The 18851-nt window shown below is 45.1% G+C and overlaps 1 protein-coding gene across 1 annotated transcript in view; it reads right to left on the minus strand.

Moving 5' to 3' along the window:
- The window catches only part of ARHGAP29 (Rho GTPase activating protein 29), a 59151-nt gene extending 53947 nt beyond the window's left edge, over window positions 1-5204 (minus strand). The window contains exon 1 of the mRNA XM_040998957.1: window positions 5040-5204. The gene's annotated coding sequence lies outside the window, so the exon portion shown is untranslated. The remainder of the gene's footprint in view (window positions 1-5039) is intronic.
- Between the last annotated feature and the right edge of the window lie 13647 nt (window positions 5205-18851).

The following is an 18851-nucleotide window of genomic DNA, read 5'->3' on the forward strand; positions in this document are numbered from 1 at the left end:
GGGGTATGTGGGTTTAAGAGCACATTTATATTTCAGAAAGCAGGTTCTGGATAGGGTCACTTTGTTGTATTCAGACCATTTTTAAAAATTATTCTATATCACTTCATTTTTTAAAATTCTGGTTGCAATTCACCAGATCAATTTATATGTGTAATAACGATTCTACAGTCTTGGAAACATGGACGGTTAGGGTCAGGACTGCACTGACAGTTTCATTTGCCTGGAAGACTGCTTCCTTCATCCATTCTGATCTCCGTTCTCAGAGCAATTACTGAATGAAACCTTTCTGGGCCACTTCCCTGTAACCACCACCAAACCAGAGCTCAATCTTCCATCGGATGCTCTACAGCATCCAGAACTGTCCATCACTGCACTTCTCACAGTCCAAACAGGTTGACTCATGTCTTCCAATCTATACTATGACTTCAAGGCTATCATGACCACGTATTCATGTTTGCTAACCATATATTCTCTGCTCAGCATAGTGTCTGGTATATGACAATGTCTTATACAAAACTATCGTCAAAATGAACAAGAGATTTGCAGAAGGAGTAACAGACTTACAAAGTTTTGTTTTTTATAGAAATAATACTTAACTCTAGGTTCTTGTGCTATTACTGGGGGAAAAGATAATTCTTTTTTTAAAAAAATCTAAAGTAAAAAGCACATGAAGCTCAATGATAGTGAAGAATAAAACTGAAATCAAAGTTGGATTTATATTGTTTCTCTTGATTATTAAATAGGGTGTCCCAATATTATCCTAATAGCTTTTAAAATTCTTAAACTCAATATCATTATAGCAAATGATTTTTGAAAGTGTAATTTCTATACTTAAAGCTAATTCCAACCTATCCAACGTAAATTCTTCAAAAATAGAGATAACATCTAAAGTGACTCTAGGGCAATTTTTGAGCACAATTATCACATCTAACTCTCCTCACCAACAAAAATAAACAAGGCAAAACAGAAAAACTACAAGCCCTGTCTGGCAGCTCTTTTCTCAGTCACACAGAAGGTTGATGAGTGTAACAATCTAAAGCACGGCAGCAACTGACTTCATAAAGTCATTTCACTTTTATAAGTCAATGATAAAGATGGCTAGAAAAGTTAAAGACATATATAATAAATGTCAAATAAAACAATTTATGCAGGCCAACATTGTGGTAGGTGGGTTAGGCCACTGCCTGTATGCTGACACTCTACGCTGCTTTATTCAGCTCCCTGCAAATGTGCTTGGAAATGCAGCATCAGATGGCCCAAGGCCTTGGGCCCCTGCACTAGTGTGGGAGACCCAGACGAAGTTCCTTGGTCCTGGCTTCAGCCTGGCCTGTCCCTGGCCATTGTGGCCATTTGGGGAGTGAACTATCAGATAGAAGATTTATCTTTCCCCCTCTCTGTAACTCTGCCTTTCAAATAAATAAATCTTCATTTTAAAAAAAAGTCTGTAAAAAAGATTATGAATTCAACTGCAAACTCAAAATTGCAGAAGCATTTCAAAAATATTCAGCACTTTCAGACAAGATTCAGCCTGTTTAAAATACAACACACAAACACAGGGGTAGGGTGGAGGGGGTAAACTAAGGAACTATAAAGTAGTACAACCTACAGCTGGTCAGCATTATGATTAATGTGTTCATTTTGTTATGCTCACTTTACATTTTCATATTTCAAACTGGAAAAAGAAAACACTACAACTGAGATAAACTGAATTCAGGTTTTTTGACTTGGAGTGTTGGGGGCCCTGTGCTGCTTCAGATGGTCCAGTGGGTTGCCAGAGGCCAAAGTGGAGGCCCAGGCCTGGGAAGGAGACACCTGCAGAAGGGGAAGACGCCCAAGGAGTGACAGCTACCCTGCAGTGGGGAGAGTCATGCCTGACCTAATGAAACTGGAAATGCATACACAACCACCAAAGAAAAAAGAAGAAACCTAGGACACAAACACGTCAACCCCAGATGTGAAGAAAGTGCCAACAAGCACTGATTCGCCAGGAATATCCTATTCAGTTTCTCAATATTCTGACAGAATATTCAACATTTTGAAGCAGATGTACTTTGCTTGCCACATCATCATGGAACAGAGATCATGTCAAGTTTGACACGATGGGGCTAAAATCTTGAGGTGAAAATCATGGAATTACCACTGTGTATACCAGATGGGATATAAAGCAAATCTGATGGCCTCAAACCTCCCACATCTTCACTCCTGTTGGTGAGCCTTGTGGAATTCTACCGCTTTGATACTCCCCTTGCCAGGCTAGCCAGACTAATCTTACCAATTTTACTCTTGCAGCTCCAAATTTCACATGCTGCCTCTCCTGCATCTCTTGTCCAAGTTCCAAACTGAGGTGATACTAAGATAGACCCAACTGGCCATCCTACTGGCAGACTGTCCTGTCACTGTATGTGGTGACTTTAATTCTGTTCCTGCTTCTCCACTTTATAGCTTCACGCAGAGGAAAAGTGAATTACGAAGCACTCGCCACAGGAAAGGCATCTGACCAGGAACAGCCTTCACCAGGACAAAGAGTTTTCTGTATTCCAGTTTGGCTCCAAACACAGGTATCGCATAGGACTTCAGGTAAGAGGTGCAGCAGATACCAGAGGAGGAAAAACAGTGACGTGACACAAACACGGCTGCAAGGCAGGTCTGAGGCACAGCTGCGAAGTCAGCCGCAGGCTCACAGCTCCACTTCAGCCTGTCATCTGATTACTGACTTGGAATTCTGGAAGCACCCACCTGTTATTCCCAGGATCTCAGAGCCCTGGATGACATTTTCTAAGCTGCAGGAAAAGGAAGCTACCACTGGACCCCCAGGAATAGGCGTCACCTTTAAAATGCCAGCTGGATGGTCACTTCTTACAAACTTCCACCTAATCAACTCCCCAGCCCACCTGCCTGTAGTGGCCAAGTGCAGAGATAAGCTCTGACTCTTCCATCACGCGCAATTTCCTTTCCAATTTATTTTCTTTTTCAAAAATGTAAGGCTTTTCTTAAGCACTTGCACTGTTAGTCTTGTGTTATGGAGCTTCCACAGAGGTTAATAAGTACTTTAAACAGAAGAAATAAGCTTGCAAAATTTTTTTAACAATGAAAAGTATTTTCTTGATTGCTGAGATCTAAACATTCCTTATTATAATGAGATAGACTTCTTTGAAATCCCAATAAAACTGACAGTGATTAACAACAACAAAGCCCCATTTTGTAACTGTAATCTAGATCTAAGAAAACCCAGATAATATCCACTTTTTTCAAGACTACACACACTAGTTTTCCATGCACTAGAACAAATAATCTCTAGTTGGTGGTAACATAAAATGTAATCACTAATGGATTTCAAGTGGCAGTTTAACTAAATTAGGTAATAAAGCATGGCAAGTGCTTAACACAATGTTTAGCTCATCATGAAAACCCAAGGAATTGTCTGCTATTATTACTAACATTGCTTTGCTTTAGGCAACTGTTTTTAAATATATTTTAACAAACAAGATGTGACTTCAACCTATGCGTAGCCTGTGAACAAGAAATCATGGCAAGAAACAATTCCAGAAACTTGACTGGCTTCGTGGAAAGCTACCACAGGACTTCCAAATAAAGCTGGAGCTGTGCAAACAGAATGTTGAGCAAAATATTTGTGAAACTAATTCTCATGCATCTTCCAAATCTAAACAGGCAGTGAAAACACAGATTATCCACTTTTCAAAGAACCCTGAAGTAAGTGGACTTTGTATGTTCTCAATTCTAAGTGATATTTGCATTACAAACGTAGGCAGAAATTTCCTGTCCCCTAAAATGTGTTTCACAACCCCCAGCCCAGCCTGTGTTAATTCAGTCTCACGCACTTCACCGTCAGAACGCAGCTATCACCCACTCCCACTCAAGAGGAAAGATGCCCCCGAAACACATGCACTTAACAATTTCCGCCGTTCTGTTTCTACCTGAGGAAAACTTGTCAGATATTTTAGAAATCTCTTATTTCAGCACAAATGCTAAGAATCCGTTTAAGATTCTTTAAAACACACACACACGAAAAACCACAAGAGGTCATTCTGAAGCTCTTTAATTCTATTTCTTCCCTACCAGGGAAAACAAAACAAAAAACAACAGACGTGTCAGAGACAGGTGACCGGGAACAAGCGAGTGTTCTCCAGGGGCAGGCGTGCAACCCCAGAGGCTGCACTGCCGGGCAGCTGGGACCGGGAGGAAGCTGCCCGGCCTCCCACGCCTGCACAATGTCTAGCATTCCTGGCGGGCAGGGCTCTCTGCTTGCAGCAGCCAGAACCACACAATGCCAAAGAGCACGTTCCCCGTCCCGGACTTGAACGCCAGGGGCGGGGAGAGCCCCCTAGGAGATATGGACCGGAGGTACAAAGACCCAGCGCAGACCTGAGATTACAATCCGGACAAGATAAAGGCGAAGGAGTGCCGCGCTCCCGCCCCGGAGCAGGTAAACCAGCCCTCCGCAAAGGTATGAGAAACAGGGTTTCTAAAAAGAGCTGATAAACACAGAGACACGAGGCTCTAAACATAGAGACACGAGGCTCTAAGGCTCCAACTGGAAATGTCTCAGACTCGAGCTCGTCGGCCAAGGAGGGAAAAGTGCCTTCTGAGTGAACGCCGTCACCCGCCCTTCCCCTGTCCCACTCCAACAAGTCCCAAGCAGAACCAGGACACCGCCAGAAGTGAGGCGGTGAAACCAAACCTTCCTGAGGGCTGAGACCCGAAAGCCAGGGAAGGAGCGCCCCCCGGGAGCGGGCCGTGCTCGGACCCGGGGCAGCGCGGTGCGAGGTGCCCACGCTGTCACCGCGGGGCCGGGCGCTCCCGCAGCCCGTGGAGCCCCCCGGCCGCCCGTGCCAAGACGGGAAGGGAATCGCCCACAGGGGCAGGAAGGAAGGGTCTACGCGCCGCGCTCGGCTCCTAACGCTCGCCACCACCGCTGCCCCCCAGCTCCTCCACCCGCTTCCTCCCCGCGCTCGGGTCCCAGTCTCCCCGACGACCCCGACCGAAACGCCAACTCGCAAGGCTGCTCGCCCCACACTCACCGTGGCGCTCCATCGCGCGCCCCGCACGCGGACGCCCGCCCCGCGCTCACGGCCGCCGCCGCCGCCCCCGAGGGCTGCAGCCCGCCGCCCCCATCCCCCACGCACGGCCCGCGGACGCCCGGCCAAGCCGCCGCCGCCGCCGCCCCTGCAGCTACCGCCACCACCGCGCCGGCCGCCGCCGCCCCGGCCCGCCCCGGGACGCAGCCCATTGGCCGGCGCTGCCCGGGGGCGGGACTCGGGCGTCCGCGCGGCCGGTCGGGGAGGAAGGGAGGGGGCGCGCGACGCGGGACGGGGGGAAGTCACTGAGACCTGGAGCTGGCTGACGGCCGTGCCTGTAAGTCATTTGCTTGGACCCCCTTAAGGGACCGAGACGTCCCTGTGGTGCGGCCCACACAGGTAAAGCGGGAACACGGACCTGGCCCAGCTGAGACGGAGCTGCTGGGATAAGACCGTCCGCTTAGGCCTTTCTTCAACCTGCAACTTGGCACTCTCAACCGGCCTGGCGTCTAAGGTAGAGTGCCTAAGGAAGGAGACGGGGCACGAAGGTCCTCGCTCCCACACCGCACCCCTCACGGGGGGGCAGAGCTGGGGCTGAAGAGCCACACTGGGGAGGGGGCCCAGAACCGACGCAGGACAGCGAGTGCCAGGGAAGCCGGCAGGTAGGAATCCTCCCCCTACAAACCCACACCACCACGACCACCACCAGTACCACCCGCCCACGACAGGAAAAGGAGCAGGTGTGATGGGCGCAGCCTAGGAGAACCTGAGAAAACACCACAGACAAAGCCCAGAGGGCCCTCTGCGCTCTTGGACTGACAGCGTTGGGGAAATGTATGTGCTCCCTCGGTTACTTGAACTCCACGCTGGGTTTTTCAGCCTCAGTTGACTCAAATTTTGCACCTTCAAATCTGGACCACAACAGTACAGTGGCACACCACAAATACTCAGGAAGCCTCCAAGACACACTTCCTTCTCACCCCACTGGAAATGGCAACCTGTGATGCCCAAGCAGTCTCCTGAGGGAAGTCTGAGGAAGTCCACCTCAAATTTCTTAATAAAGTATTTTGCGTTTTACCTTATCTGCCATTCTCCTCAATGCAGTGGATGTGTTTCTGACTGAAAAGTCACTGACAATATGAACAAATTCCTGAGATGGTGTGTGACAGCGACAGGAGCCACAGTACACAAGAGGGGAGTGCAGGGAAAGCAGGCCAGAGAAGGAAGAACAAAGACCTAAGACAGGGAAAATAAAAATAAGATGGAGACCAAGATAAGCAGGATAAAAAAAGAGACCACCCGCTGACAGAGGGACTGAAGGATGCTTCACACATGCAAACAGTCCTGAGAGAAATAAAGCCACAGACCCCCCCCCCCCCATCACCACCCTAGGCTGTTACTTGGAAAATAGAAATATGAGAACAAGGCCCTTTAGTTACCTGGCTCCACAGTTACTTTTTCAGACTCAATTTTTAAAAACGTACACATCAGCATTAAACACAGTTAGACCAGGATCAAATTTAGGAATACTGAAAATGAAAAACATTCCTTCAGATGTCAGGAGAGAATGATGACCCAGGGACAGGAAGTCACTGATGAGTGGAAAGTGAGGGACACCACAGAGCTGCAGGAAGCACAGTGGCTCCTGCCCCCATCTGTTCTGGGTTATTCTCAGTACACTGCATGGCACACCAATCTCTGGACCATTCTCAAAGAAACGCTGACAAAAAACCGACAAAGAGGTCTTCACAGAATTCAAAACGGTCAAATTACAAAAGACTTGCAGGGGAAAGTCTTAATCTACTTCATAAATCTCCGTTTTAAAAAAATTATTAGGGGCCAGCGCAATGGCTCAACTTGGCTAATTCCCTACCTCCAAGCACTGGCATCCCTTATGGGTGCTGGTTCATGTCCCAGCTGCTGCACTTCCCATCCAGCTCCCTGCTTATGACCAGGGAAAGAAGTGGAGGATGACCCAAGTTCTTGGGCCCCTGCACCCACACGAGAGGAGTTCTAGGCTTCTGGTTTCTGATAGACTCAGCTCTGGCCACTGCAGCCATTTGAGGAGTAGATCAGAAAATAAGAGATCTCTCTCATTCTCTCTGTAAATCTGCCTTTCCAATAAAAGGAACTAAATCTTAAAAAAAAAAAAATTACATGCTACCTTTCTCTCAAGAGGTGACACTTACAAATATTTGCAAAAATTTAGTCACTTTTAAAAGATTCTAATTCCCAGACTCAATTTGTTTAAATTAATTTTGTATCATAAAAAATGTATTTCAGCAATAAAATGTATACCAATGCAAAATATACGTTTCTGCAAATTCAAAATTCTTGGCTTACAATAAAATTGTGAAGTGCTCAAAATAAAAAGTAAAGTTGTCAGTTTATCTATTATAGAATTTCATCATCTTAAATTGTTCAAGTTATAGAAAAACATTTCTTGGAGCAACATGATTGAAACTGCTTATGTTTTTTAATATTTTATATTTTCCTTATCTCTAGAATTTTTCCTTCTCAAGCAGAAATTCACAATCTCTATATTAACACTGCTCTTAAGTTACCCATTTTGAGCAGCTTCCATTTAGATATTCCTAAAATCTCTAGTTTTTCAAAATGTGTGTGATACCAGCCTGAACAGTTCATTTTTCAGTCTGCAGAGGTGAAATCACCAATATTGTTAAATCGTCTAGGTCGGTGTCTTCATATTCTTGAAGCTGATGGTGTTACCTTAAGTAGCCTACTAGTCACGGAGGGACCCAGATCCAAAGGCACCGGATAGTGTCCGGGGATGGTGCTGGTTCCTGTGCTGGGGAGGGAGTTCTCCTGACATCTAGTGGCTGGAGGTGAGCTTACAAGCACAGCCAGATCCAGGCATCATCCTATCAGCTATAAAACAGGAACGTGTTACATTACACATTTGACACACAAGCAAAATATGAATTGTGGGTTATCTTATAGAACTAACAACATAATATTTTCCACCAATAAATTGCACCAAAAAATGGAAAGAAAAAGCTCAAGATAAATTCTTCAAAGATGTGTAAAGTGCAGAAGGAGTAAGACCACAATTATCCTTACACTATAACAACCAGAAAATGATATAATATATATATATATGGTGTCTCCAGAGATTAAGCTACACAATGCCTGAGACCGTGATTCCTGGCAGATAGGATCACAAACAATTGAGGTGAGTTTTAATTCTCCCCAACTTTCTGCCTAAAGGTACAGATCATGGGATGTGAAACCAAGCAGAAGATGACACACTTGCTAAGGTGAGAAGATTGGGCTGGCTGGAGCTTTAGGACCAAGTCTAGAGAAGAAACAGGAACAGCTCCAGGTAGGTGCACAGAGAATTAATTATCTTAATGAATACTAAGTTATACACAGAGTTTTACACAGGGAAAAAACTCCCTAAGAATGAGCAAAAACAATTCCAATAGGCTGTAGCTAGACAACCCCCAGGCTCCCCACAGTACCTGAAGACCTGTGAGTTCTCCTTGGCACAAGTACAGACACTGAGGAACACAAAACAGGGCTGGAGCAGAAAGGCAGGCTTCGTAGCACATCTGCCCTATCCTGATGAAAACCGTATACTAGATCCAGCCCAATGAAGCTTCAAAATTAGCATATTTGGTGTATTTCTAAATCTGATGTGGCATTTATAATAAATGCAAAAGTAAAATTATGTCAGAACTGTAAAGGAATCAGAAAATAGAAGTACAAAGTTCTTATGCTGTATGTGAAGTAGCACAATTATATCTGAAGGTATAGTATGAGAAGTTAAAAATGTATATTAAAATCTCTAAACGTGGGCCTAGCGTGGTAGCCTAGTGACTCAAGTCCTCACCTTGAATGCGCCTGGATCCCATATGGGCACTGGTTCATGTCCCCGCTGCTTCAATTCCCTTTCAACTCCCTGGGAGTGGCCTGAGAAAGCAGTAGAGGATATCCCAAAGCCTTGGGACGCTACACCTGCACAGGAGACCTGGAAGAAACTCCTGGCTCCTGGCTTCGTATCAGCCCAGCTCCAGCCGTTGCAGCCACTTGGGAAGTAAACCAGTGGACAGATCTTCCTATCTGTCTGTACTCCTCTATGTATACCTGACTTTCCATTGAAAATAAATAAATCTTTTTAAAAGTCTCTAGAGACTTCAGCAATCCAAAAAAAGATAGGACAAGAAGAAACAGAACAGATGGATAAATATTTTTGTATATGTGCCGTCGAAGTGAGCACGAACACATGGATAAATAAAAAATAGATAGCAAGATGATAGAGTTCAACTAATCATATCAATAAGCCCATTAAACATAAATGCTCTACATACCTCAACAAAAAACGCAGTTTCTCAGATTAAGTACAAAAGTAAGGCCCAACTATTTATTGCCTCTAAAAACCAGACTTGAAATAAAGACATAGATATATTAAAAGTAAATAGAAAAACAACGTGTAAAATCACAAGAAAGTTGAAGCAGCTCTACAAAAGCAAACAAGAAATTTTACCAAGGGTAAAGATCAACAGTCTATGAAGGTATGTGTAATCATTTCATGTAAAGGGTTTTCAAAAAGTCCTACACGTACACATCTAGGGGGAAGGTGCTTGGTGTAGCAGTTAAGCTTCAGCTTGGAACACCCACATTCATGACCAGAATGGCTGTGTTCATGTCTTGGCTCCGCATCTGATTCCAGCCTCCTTGGAGGCAGCAAGTGCCCCTAGGTGCCACTTGGGGCATCGGTGGAGTTCTAGGATCCTGGCTTTGGCATGGCCCAGCCGAGGGATCATGATGGACATTTGGGAAGTGATTCTGGATGAAAAATCTCTGTCTCTGCTTTCCAAATAAAAATAAATACATAAAAAGTATTCACATGTAAAAGTAAAGGTCCAAGATTGTACGAGGCAAATACTGACAAAATAGCATGGAAAAATAGATATCAGGAAAAATCCCTGATAAGTTCACCAATCCTCTCAGTAACTGTAGAACAATGACAGAAAATCATTACGGATAGAAGATTTAACAACATTAACAACTAACCTGACATGATGAACATTTACAGAACATTCCATTCAATGACCGATACGCATGTTTTTCAAATGCATTTGGAATATTCACGAAAACAGACCATATGCAGAACCATAAAATAAGCCACAACAAACTTAAGAAGACTGAAATCCTACAGTGGTTTGTCCTCTGATACAAATGAAATTAAATTTGAAATCAATAACAGAAGTATCTGGGAAATCCTCACATATTTGGGGATTATAAAGCATATTTTTTTATCTATGGCTCACATCTTCTCAAAAGAAATTTTTAAAATATTTTGACTTGAATGAAAATGACCACACTTCTCATATTATGGAGACTACTCGGAAGTCATAGGAAAATGTACAGTTAAAGGCTTTTCCCAAAGCCCTGCTAATGATTTTGGAAAGCACTGGAAGGTGGCTCAAGTCCTTGGAGCCCTAAACAGACGTGAGAGACCCAGAGGAGGCTCCTGGCTCCTGCCATTGTGGCCATTTGGAGAGTGAACCAGTGGATGGAGGACGTCTTTCTCTGTCTCTCCCTCTGTCTCTCTACAACTCTACTTTTCAAATAAAAATAAAATATTCTTTTTCAAAAAGGGAGGAGGAAAGGATGAGACATAATGACATAGTAAGCTAATCCTTCGCTTTATGGTGCCAGCATTCCAAAGGGCACCAGCTCATGTCCCAGCTGCTCCACTTCCCATCCAGCTCCCTGCATATGGCCTGGGAAAGCAGTAGAGGACGGCCCCGAAGGAGACCCAGAAGAAGCTCCTGACTTCAGATGGGCTAGCTCTGGCCATTGCAGCCATTTGGGGAGTGAACCAGCAGGTGGAAGGGCTCTTTCTGTCTCTACCTCTCTGTCACTGTACCTTTCAAACAAACATAAAATAAATCTTTTCAAAATAAAGAGACAGGCTCTTAGGTTGATGTTCTAAGCCTCTACTTGAGAGATTAGAAAATAAAGAACCAATTAAATATGAGCTAAAAGGAAGCAAATACTGATAAACAGCAGAAATCAATCAAATAGAAACCAAACAATAAAGTGAATATAAAAGTTATTTGAGGGCCCAGCACAATAGTCTAACGGCTAGAGTCCTCACCTTGCATGTGCCAAGATCCCATATGGTGCCGGTTCTAATCCTGGAAGCCCCACTTCCCACCCAGCTCCTGCTAGTAGCCTGGGAAAGCAGTGGGGGAAGAGCCCAGAGCCTTGGGACCCTCACGAGGGAGATCTGGAAGAGGCTCTTGGCTCCTGGCTTTGGATCGGTTCAACTCCAACCATTGTGGTCACTTGGGGAGTGAATCATCGGATGGAAGATCTTCCTCTCTGTCTCTGTTCCTATCTGAATATCTAACTTTCCAATAAAAATAAATAAATATTTTTTTAAAAGTTATTTGAAAAGATCAATTTTTAAATATCTATCTGGAAATAAAAAAACACAGATATTAACGTGAATGAAAGAAGGAACATGAAAGAAGACCCTACACAGATATTAAAGAGATACAAGGGAATGTTACAAATAACTTCATGCCAATAAATTAAAAAAACTTAAATAAAATTCAAAAAAATTCCTTGAGTGACACTCATGATCCGACATGACACAAGAAACAGAACATATACACTTAATAAGGAAATGAGGGGCCAGTGTTGTGGCACACTCGGTCAGCCCCTGCAACACTGGCTGTCCACATGGGTACAGCATGAATCCCTGCTGCTCCACTCCCACTCCAGTCCCTGGGAAGGCTGCAGAGAACAGCTCCAGCACTTGGACGAAGTTCTGGGCTTCCATCTCAGGCCTGGCCCTACCCACTGCAGTCATGTAGAGAGTGAACCAGGGGATCTAAGATCCCTCTGTCACTTCCTCTCTACCACTCCGCCTTTCAAACAAAAACAAATCTTAAATAAATTCACCACTACCACAAAGAAAACTATATACTCTTAGAGGAACCTACTGTCCCAGAATAAAATAATGCTGCACAAATTCTTGGAAAATAAAGGAGGCAAGAACCCTTCCCAACTCACTGATGAACCCATCACTAAAGTGATACCAAAACCACAGAAAGCTACAGACCAAATTCTTTAATGCAGCACTAGCAAGTTTAATCCAATGACATAAGTCCTCACGCCCAAAGAGGACAGGAATGGAAGCTTAGTTTAACATTCACTAGACAAAAACTACGTCACTAGACAAAAATATGCAGAAAAGGCATCTGACAACACCCTTTCATGATTAAGAGAGCAAATCAGAATAGAACAGAATTTCTTCAACCTGATAAAAGTTATCTGTAGAAAACCTAAAGCTAACATCATAGTGAATGGTGAAAGACAATGTTTTCCCCTAAGAGTAGGACCAGCATTGTTACTGAAGGTCTTCGCCAGTACAATAAGGCAACAGAGAGAAATACAATACATTTAGATTGAAAATGAAAAAGTAAAACAATTTATTGAAAGACAGCATGTTTGTGTACCTAAATCATACTAAAAGGACTCATAAATAAACTTCTAAATGTAATGCAAGGTCACAGAATATATCAATATACTACAACCAATTTTATTTCTATATAATGACATCTAATAATGGAAAAATGAATTTTAAAAACCAGTAATACTTACAATTAACATTTAAAAAAAAAACAAGATATTTCTAGAAACAAATTTAACATCTGCAAGATCCTAAGCAGACAAGTAAGTATAAAACACCACTGCCAGAAATCAAAGAACTGAACTCATCAACAAGGACACCACTTTGATGGACTGGAAAATTCAACACTCTTAAAACATCCATTTTTCTCAAGCTGATCTACAATTACAAGCAATCCCAGAAGAAAGTCTTCCAGTATATTTTTTTTGCAAAAACTGACAAACCAGGTCTAAAATGCATATGAAAATATTAAAGATCTGAAGTAGCCACAACAATTTTGGAAAGGAAAAATGGAGAATTTACAAGTGTGACTTCAACATTTACTATGGAGCCGTAGGGGTCCAAGCAGTGTGAGACTAGTATAAGGACTGACATACAGATCCACAGAGTCCAGAAGTAGACGGGATACACGACTGGGCAACACGCACGGGGAACTGCTCAGCACTGTAGGGATCAGGGACATGCAAAGCTATGACGACATCACAGTCACAAGCAATTCTCACGTAAGCTCAACTGAAATACTAAATGCTGGTTAGGGTACAGAGCAACTCGCCCTGCCACACAGAGCTGCCAGAAGGTACGCAGTCACTTTGGAACACAGGCAGTCTCCAACAAGGTCAAATCCTTGGAACATACAACCAACAGATCAGTTCTTTAACTAAAAGAAATGAAAACATGCATTAATCCCAAGACATGTATGCAAATGTTCACAGCCTCTTTTTCAAGACAGTAAAAAATGGGAAATAACCTAACATTCATCAAGAGATAACAAACTGGTAATTTATAGTCTTGCTACTCTGCAATAGGAATCCATGACACAATAAAAAGTCATGAATGAATCTCAAAAACATTATGTTAAATGAGGGCCAGGTAGGTATGAGTGCACATGTGTACCCACACACCATATGACTCCACTTACATAATATCCTGGAGAATATTATTCTGGAAAAATTCCTGGCAGAATGAATATCACTGGTCATCTAGACACAGATGGGAACGTACATGTGCAGGAATTAGCAGATGAGCATGAAGGAACTTTTAGAGTGATGGAAATGTTCTATATTCTAATTATGGTGATTATATAGCTAGACATTTATCAAAAAATAGAATTGACAGAAACAGTATATTTTATTATATCTTAAGTCATACCTTAATAAATTACTTGTCTATGTGTATATATGATGTATAAATTTTAATACATCTATATTGAATTAAGCTCACTGTGAAAAAAGAAAAATGTGACTTATAATTCAATCTGATTGCTGGTTTTATATTTGAAATTCAGTCTTTATCTTTTGGAAAATACAGCTTGAGTATTCATTGATATATATGATATTTGGGATCTGCTTCAAAACAGTGCAAAGGATTGCATGATAGCATAGAGAAAAGGTCAGTCAATTGAGAATGGATGGGTGGGGTTTCATCATATGATTGTCTACTCTCATATATGTTTGAAATTTCCCATAATAAGTAACTAATAGGCACTTAATCTTAATGGTTTTGACATGGGTTAGAACACCTGTGCCCCCAGCAGGGTCCCTGGTTTCCTCTCCCAGTTCCCAACTGTAGACCCTGGTCAGGGGTAGTGGTGATGGTTCAAGCAACTGGGTTCCTTCCACCCACAAAGGAGATCCGGACTGAACCTTGGCTCCTGCCTTCCATCCCTCTCCCTCTTCCCAGTACGTGCAAGCATCTCTCTCTTTCCTTGCCTTCACCCTTCTTTCATCCTCTGCCTCTCAAATACTTTTTTTTAAGGTAATCTCTTTTTCTTGAGCTGATGGCTGATTTCTTGTGTCATGCAGAATTTGAAGACTAATCCAAGGAAAATTTTATTCTGAAGGACCCATTCTAAAGGATGACATTAATGTTCTTAATAAAAAATGGAAAGTCGAACAGCAAAACAAGCAAACCATAAGACATTACATTACCCCTCAGATCTGAGGGTTCCCCCTCCCCCATGTCCCCACTAATCACTCTTCCCCTCCAGGGGGCCCCCATTTTTCCTCCACAAAGCACATGAATGTGACTCAGAGTGTGTCCCAATCCTATCATCCTAGGAATGTCCTTTCAAAGCCAGCTACACACAAATCTAACTCATTAATCACAGTCTGACATCACGCTGATGCTCAGTGAGTATCAGATAAATGAGTTACAGCAGAATTGTGGGAGGCTTCCGTAGTCCTTCAAACTCAACCTACTCCCCTTTCATAGTTTTCAAAATATTAAATCTCTCCCACATCTCTGTTACAAAGGAGGATTCCGATACCAAAAAAACTTCCTCAATGACAAATATTGAAACATTCTTTAAGAAAGAGTCAGTTTAGGGAGGCAATATCCTGTAACATCCGCCCTCTGAACAAGGCAGCTCCTTTTCTGATCAGAGTAATAATAAAGGCAGTCAAGTGCAACACTTCATAAAAACCCTTATCACAGCCACTCCTAGGTCTTGTTTTTGAACTGGCCTTATTTCTTTGCACTTGAACATGCCCTTCTATATTTCCCATCCCCACGCTGGGTTAAGTAGGAAACAAGAAAAATAGGCTGCAAGAAAAGAGAAGAGCAGAGGAGAGGGGAGGGGAGGAGAGGGGAGGGGAGGGGAGAGGAGGAGAGGAGAGGAAAGAGGAGAGAAGAGAGAGAAGAGAAGAGAAGAGAAGAGAAGAGAAGAGAAGAGAAGAGAAGAGAAGAGAAGAGAAGAAAAGGAAAGGAAAGAAAAGAAAAGATTGTTAAAGTTTGAGGACAGAAACGGGAAAGTGAAATCAGGGAGCTGTGTGGTATGTATTAGAGAGAGCCAACAATTCCATCCCAAAGGGCCCTTCTATCTCTTATGCTTTATAAACTCAGTCTCTTACCTTCAAGTTCCACAAAGCCCGGCTTCCAACAAGCCTTTTTATTGCCTCCACTGAGAAGAAATTATCCTTCTGCTTTCCCATGGGCATTCAACCAACCCTTGGAGAACCCACAGTATTATATTTTGGGCCCTACTTACGCAGCACTGTCCACTGCTACCCAACAGATGGGAAGTCTGTAGGGCTCGTCCAGCAGAGTGAGATCGCACTACATTTTCTGAGTAGAAGCTGCAAGGATCACCAAAGGCACAAGGGCGAAAACCCTGCAGGGATGCTTTGTTCCCGTCAGTACCAAGCCCCTGGGACCACGCAGTGGCAGTTAAAAGTCACATTCCTGGGTCAAGGGCTTTAACACTGCGGAGGAAAGGTGCTGGTATTCAGGTGGCTCTTCTGTTTTAGGGAGGGAAGGATGACCAGCCACCACACAGTTGATAAACAGTACTTACTTCCCTTAGCCAAATCTCTAGTTCCTGCCAACCCGGATCCCGGGAGACTGAACCATTTTCTACCGGTGTCTAAGGGGGGGGGGCACTACCTTACGGTCTTCAAGTTCAGTCTCACCCACTCAAAATCAGCAGACCAAGTGCAAATACCCTCTGAGTACGGGGCTAAAGGGTCGCTTTCCAACGTGTACCATTTCTACAACCAGGAAACATTTCTAGCAAACTGTCTACAGAAATCCCTGAGGGACAGACCTAAACCTCTAAAAGTTCACTTCACACCTCATTGTCCATCATTCTCCTGAAGAGGGAACCCGCCTGCCAAGACGGAATAAGGACGTGAAGCCAATGCGCAAAGGAGAGGAAAGAGAGAGGCATCCTTAGAACAAAACCTAACAACCCCGGGCCCCCACTGGCGAGGCCAAAAGGATCTACCTTGGCAAAGAGAGACATCCCAACAACATTCACGAGGACCCCCTCCCCACCCTGGGTTATGGAGCGGGCAGGTGGAGGAGGGAGCTCACAGCCGCACGCGTCGAGAGGATCAAAGACCAGGTCAGCGCTGGGCCACGTAGGCCTTTCCCGCCGCCCACCGGGTTTCGTCAGCGGTTCTGGGGGCGTCCGGGGAAACTAACTCACAGGGACTAGTTCGCCTGGAAGTGGCCGCAGCCTCCAGGCTTGTCAGTGCCTACTTTGCAAAGCACAAGACTCAACCTAGAGCCCCCGTGGCGAAGGGCAGGGGGAGGAGAAGGTCGGGGCGGGTTGGGAAAGGGCGAGGGGCGCACGTAAAGGACCCGGTTTCGACAGAAAAAGAAACCTTTTTGCTTTTGCATTTTTAGATTCCTGTTCCTAGCCGCCTGCCCTCTCCTCCCTGCAGCCCCTCACCACCACCAAGGTGAGGTGGAGAGTCCCTAAAAGAGTGAATAGGAACATTAAGAATACGTTGTCGTTAAAAACAAACAAACACACAACAACAACAACAAAAAACCACTTCAGCCTTGGCGTTTGTCACGCGGAGATTTCAGAAAACATCTTCCAACTGCCTCGAGAGACCTCCAGGGAGGAAGATCGACGTGAGAGGCAAGGAAGGAAACCAGTGCGGGAAGTGAATTCCAGAGGCAAGTGCAGAGGGCGGGCGGCCAGGAAGAGGCGAGGGGTTGTGGGCTGCGAGGAGTCCGCCCCAACAGCCTCTCCAGGGCGGACTCCGCGCGCCCTCGTCCGCGCCCCAGGACCTCGGCTCTGAGCGCCGGCGCCGATCCCCCCCAGCACAGCGCACAGCGCACAGCCCGCAGCGCACAGCGCACAGCCCGCAGCGCACACCCCGCAGCGCACAGCCCGCAGCCGCCTCCGTTCCCTAACCCAGCACCGGGAACTCGCGGGTGTCGCCGCGCCTCCGCCCCACACTCACCGTGGCGCTCCATCGCGCGCCCCGCACGCGGACGCCCGCCCCGCGCTCACGGCCGCCGCCGCCGCCCCCGAGGGCTGCAGCCCGCCGCCCCCATCCCCCACGCACGGCCCGCGGACGCCCGGCCAAGCCGCCGCCGCCGCCGCCCCTGCAGCTACCGCCACCACCGCGCCGGCCGCCGCCGCCCCGGCCCGCCCCGGGACGCAGCCCATTGGCCGGCGCTGCCCGGGGGCGGGACAGTCACCCCGAGCACCTTTCAGGAGGGAGGCGGTCCTCCAGCCATGCACATGGCTCAGGTAGAGGCTGTGATGTTCTGGTCTGCAGCTGGCATTACTTGCTTAGCACAGTCCTTTTTCTCCTCTTTGAAAAACAAGTACGTTTTGCTGCAAACGTTAAAATTGTCCCGACTGGTACATTCCATGCTGAACTTAAAATCTGCATCCAATCAAGCCTCATTTTCAGCAAAGTAAATTCCTCAGAAGATAAGCTACCATGCACAGTACCTAGCAAGGGGAAGATACTCAACAAGTGTCCGTTGCCTGCATGTGGTCCTTGGATTCTTACCCTTCGGGGCTCCTGAGTGGACTCATCACAGTGGGGGATGAATGCGTGGTAACAGACGACAACAACAACAACAATAACAACAACAAAAAAGCCGTTTAGACAGATGTTGAGTCACAAATAGGGTTTGCAAAGGACAGGGTTTGTATTAAGTAGAGTATTGTAAATAGGGGTGGCATTTGACCAGAATACCCTACAACAGATGTTCTGTGAACTGATAAGGCAGTAAATGTTTGGGACAGGAATTGGGAAGAGTCCCTCAGCCTCATCCACATTCTGCCCTTAAGTCTTTTCAAAATTGATGAAACACTTGCCACATTCTCCACTCTCCTTCAAAAGTCAGGAGAATATGATATTTCAAAATAGTCTCAGAGGAGGGTGGTAGTTTGTTTTTTGTACCATGATATGCGTGCTGTTGTTAGCTGACATTTGGGACAGCTGGTTGTGGTTGGCAAAGAAACTAGCAAATATGGGGCAGTGTCCTGACAGAATCCTCTGACAGTATCCCAGCCCGAGCTGTGGGATGACAATGCTGAAAGTTGCTCCTGATCCTGACTTTAAAGGGTGAGACATAACAGATCAACAAGAATTCAGAGGCATAGCAGCATGCTGGGTTAACAACATAACAGGTATTGCCGGTGTTGCAGTGGGGCCATGTTGGAATCACAGTCAAGGTGAACACATAACCTCTTCCACCTCTGCTCCGAAGCCTTCCCGTTCTCCCGTTGAAAAGCAGCCATCCATCTGACATCCTGTGCCATGGATTATCCTTAAGCCATTGGTGCTTCTAGCACCAAGTTTACTTGGTCGTGTTTATTCTAATTAGCATCCAAGTTCCGCAATACTGTGTTACCTAGGTCTGTGTCTCTTGCAGTTTGGGCCCCAGACTGTTTT

Source organism: Ochotona curzoniae, unplaced genomic scaffold (assembly GCF_017591425.1).
Source record: "Ochotona curzoniae isolate NIBS_2020 unplaced genomic scaffold, NIBS_Ocur_1.0 scaffold_1037, whole genome shotgun sequence".
Taxonomy (NCBI): domain Eukaryota; kingdom Metazoa; phylum Chordata; class Mammalia; order Lagomorpha; family Ochotonidae; genus Ochotona; species Ochotona curzoniae.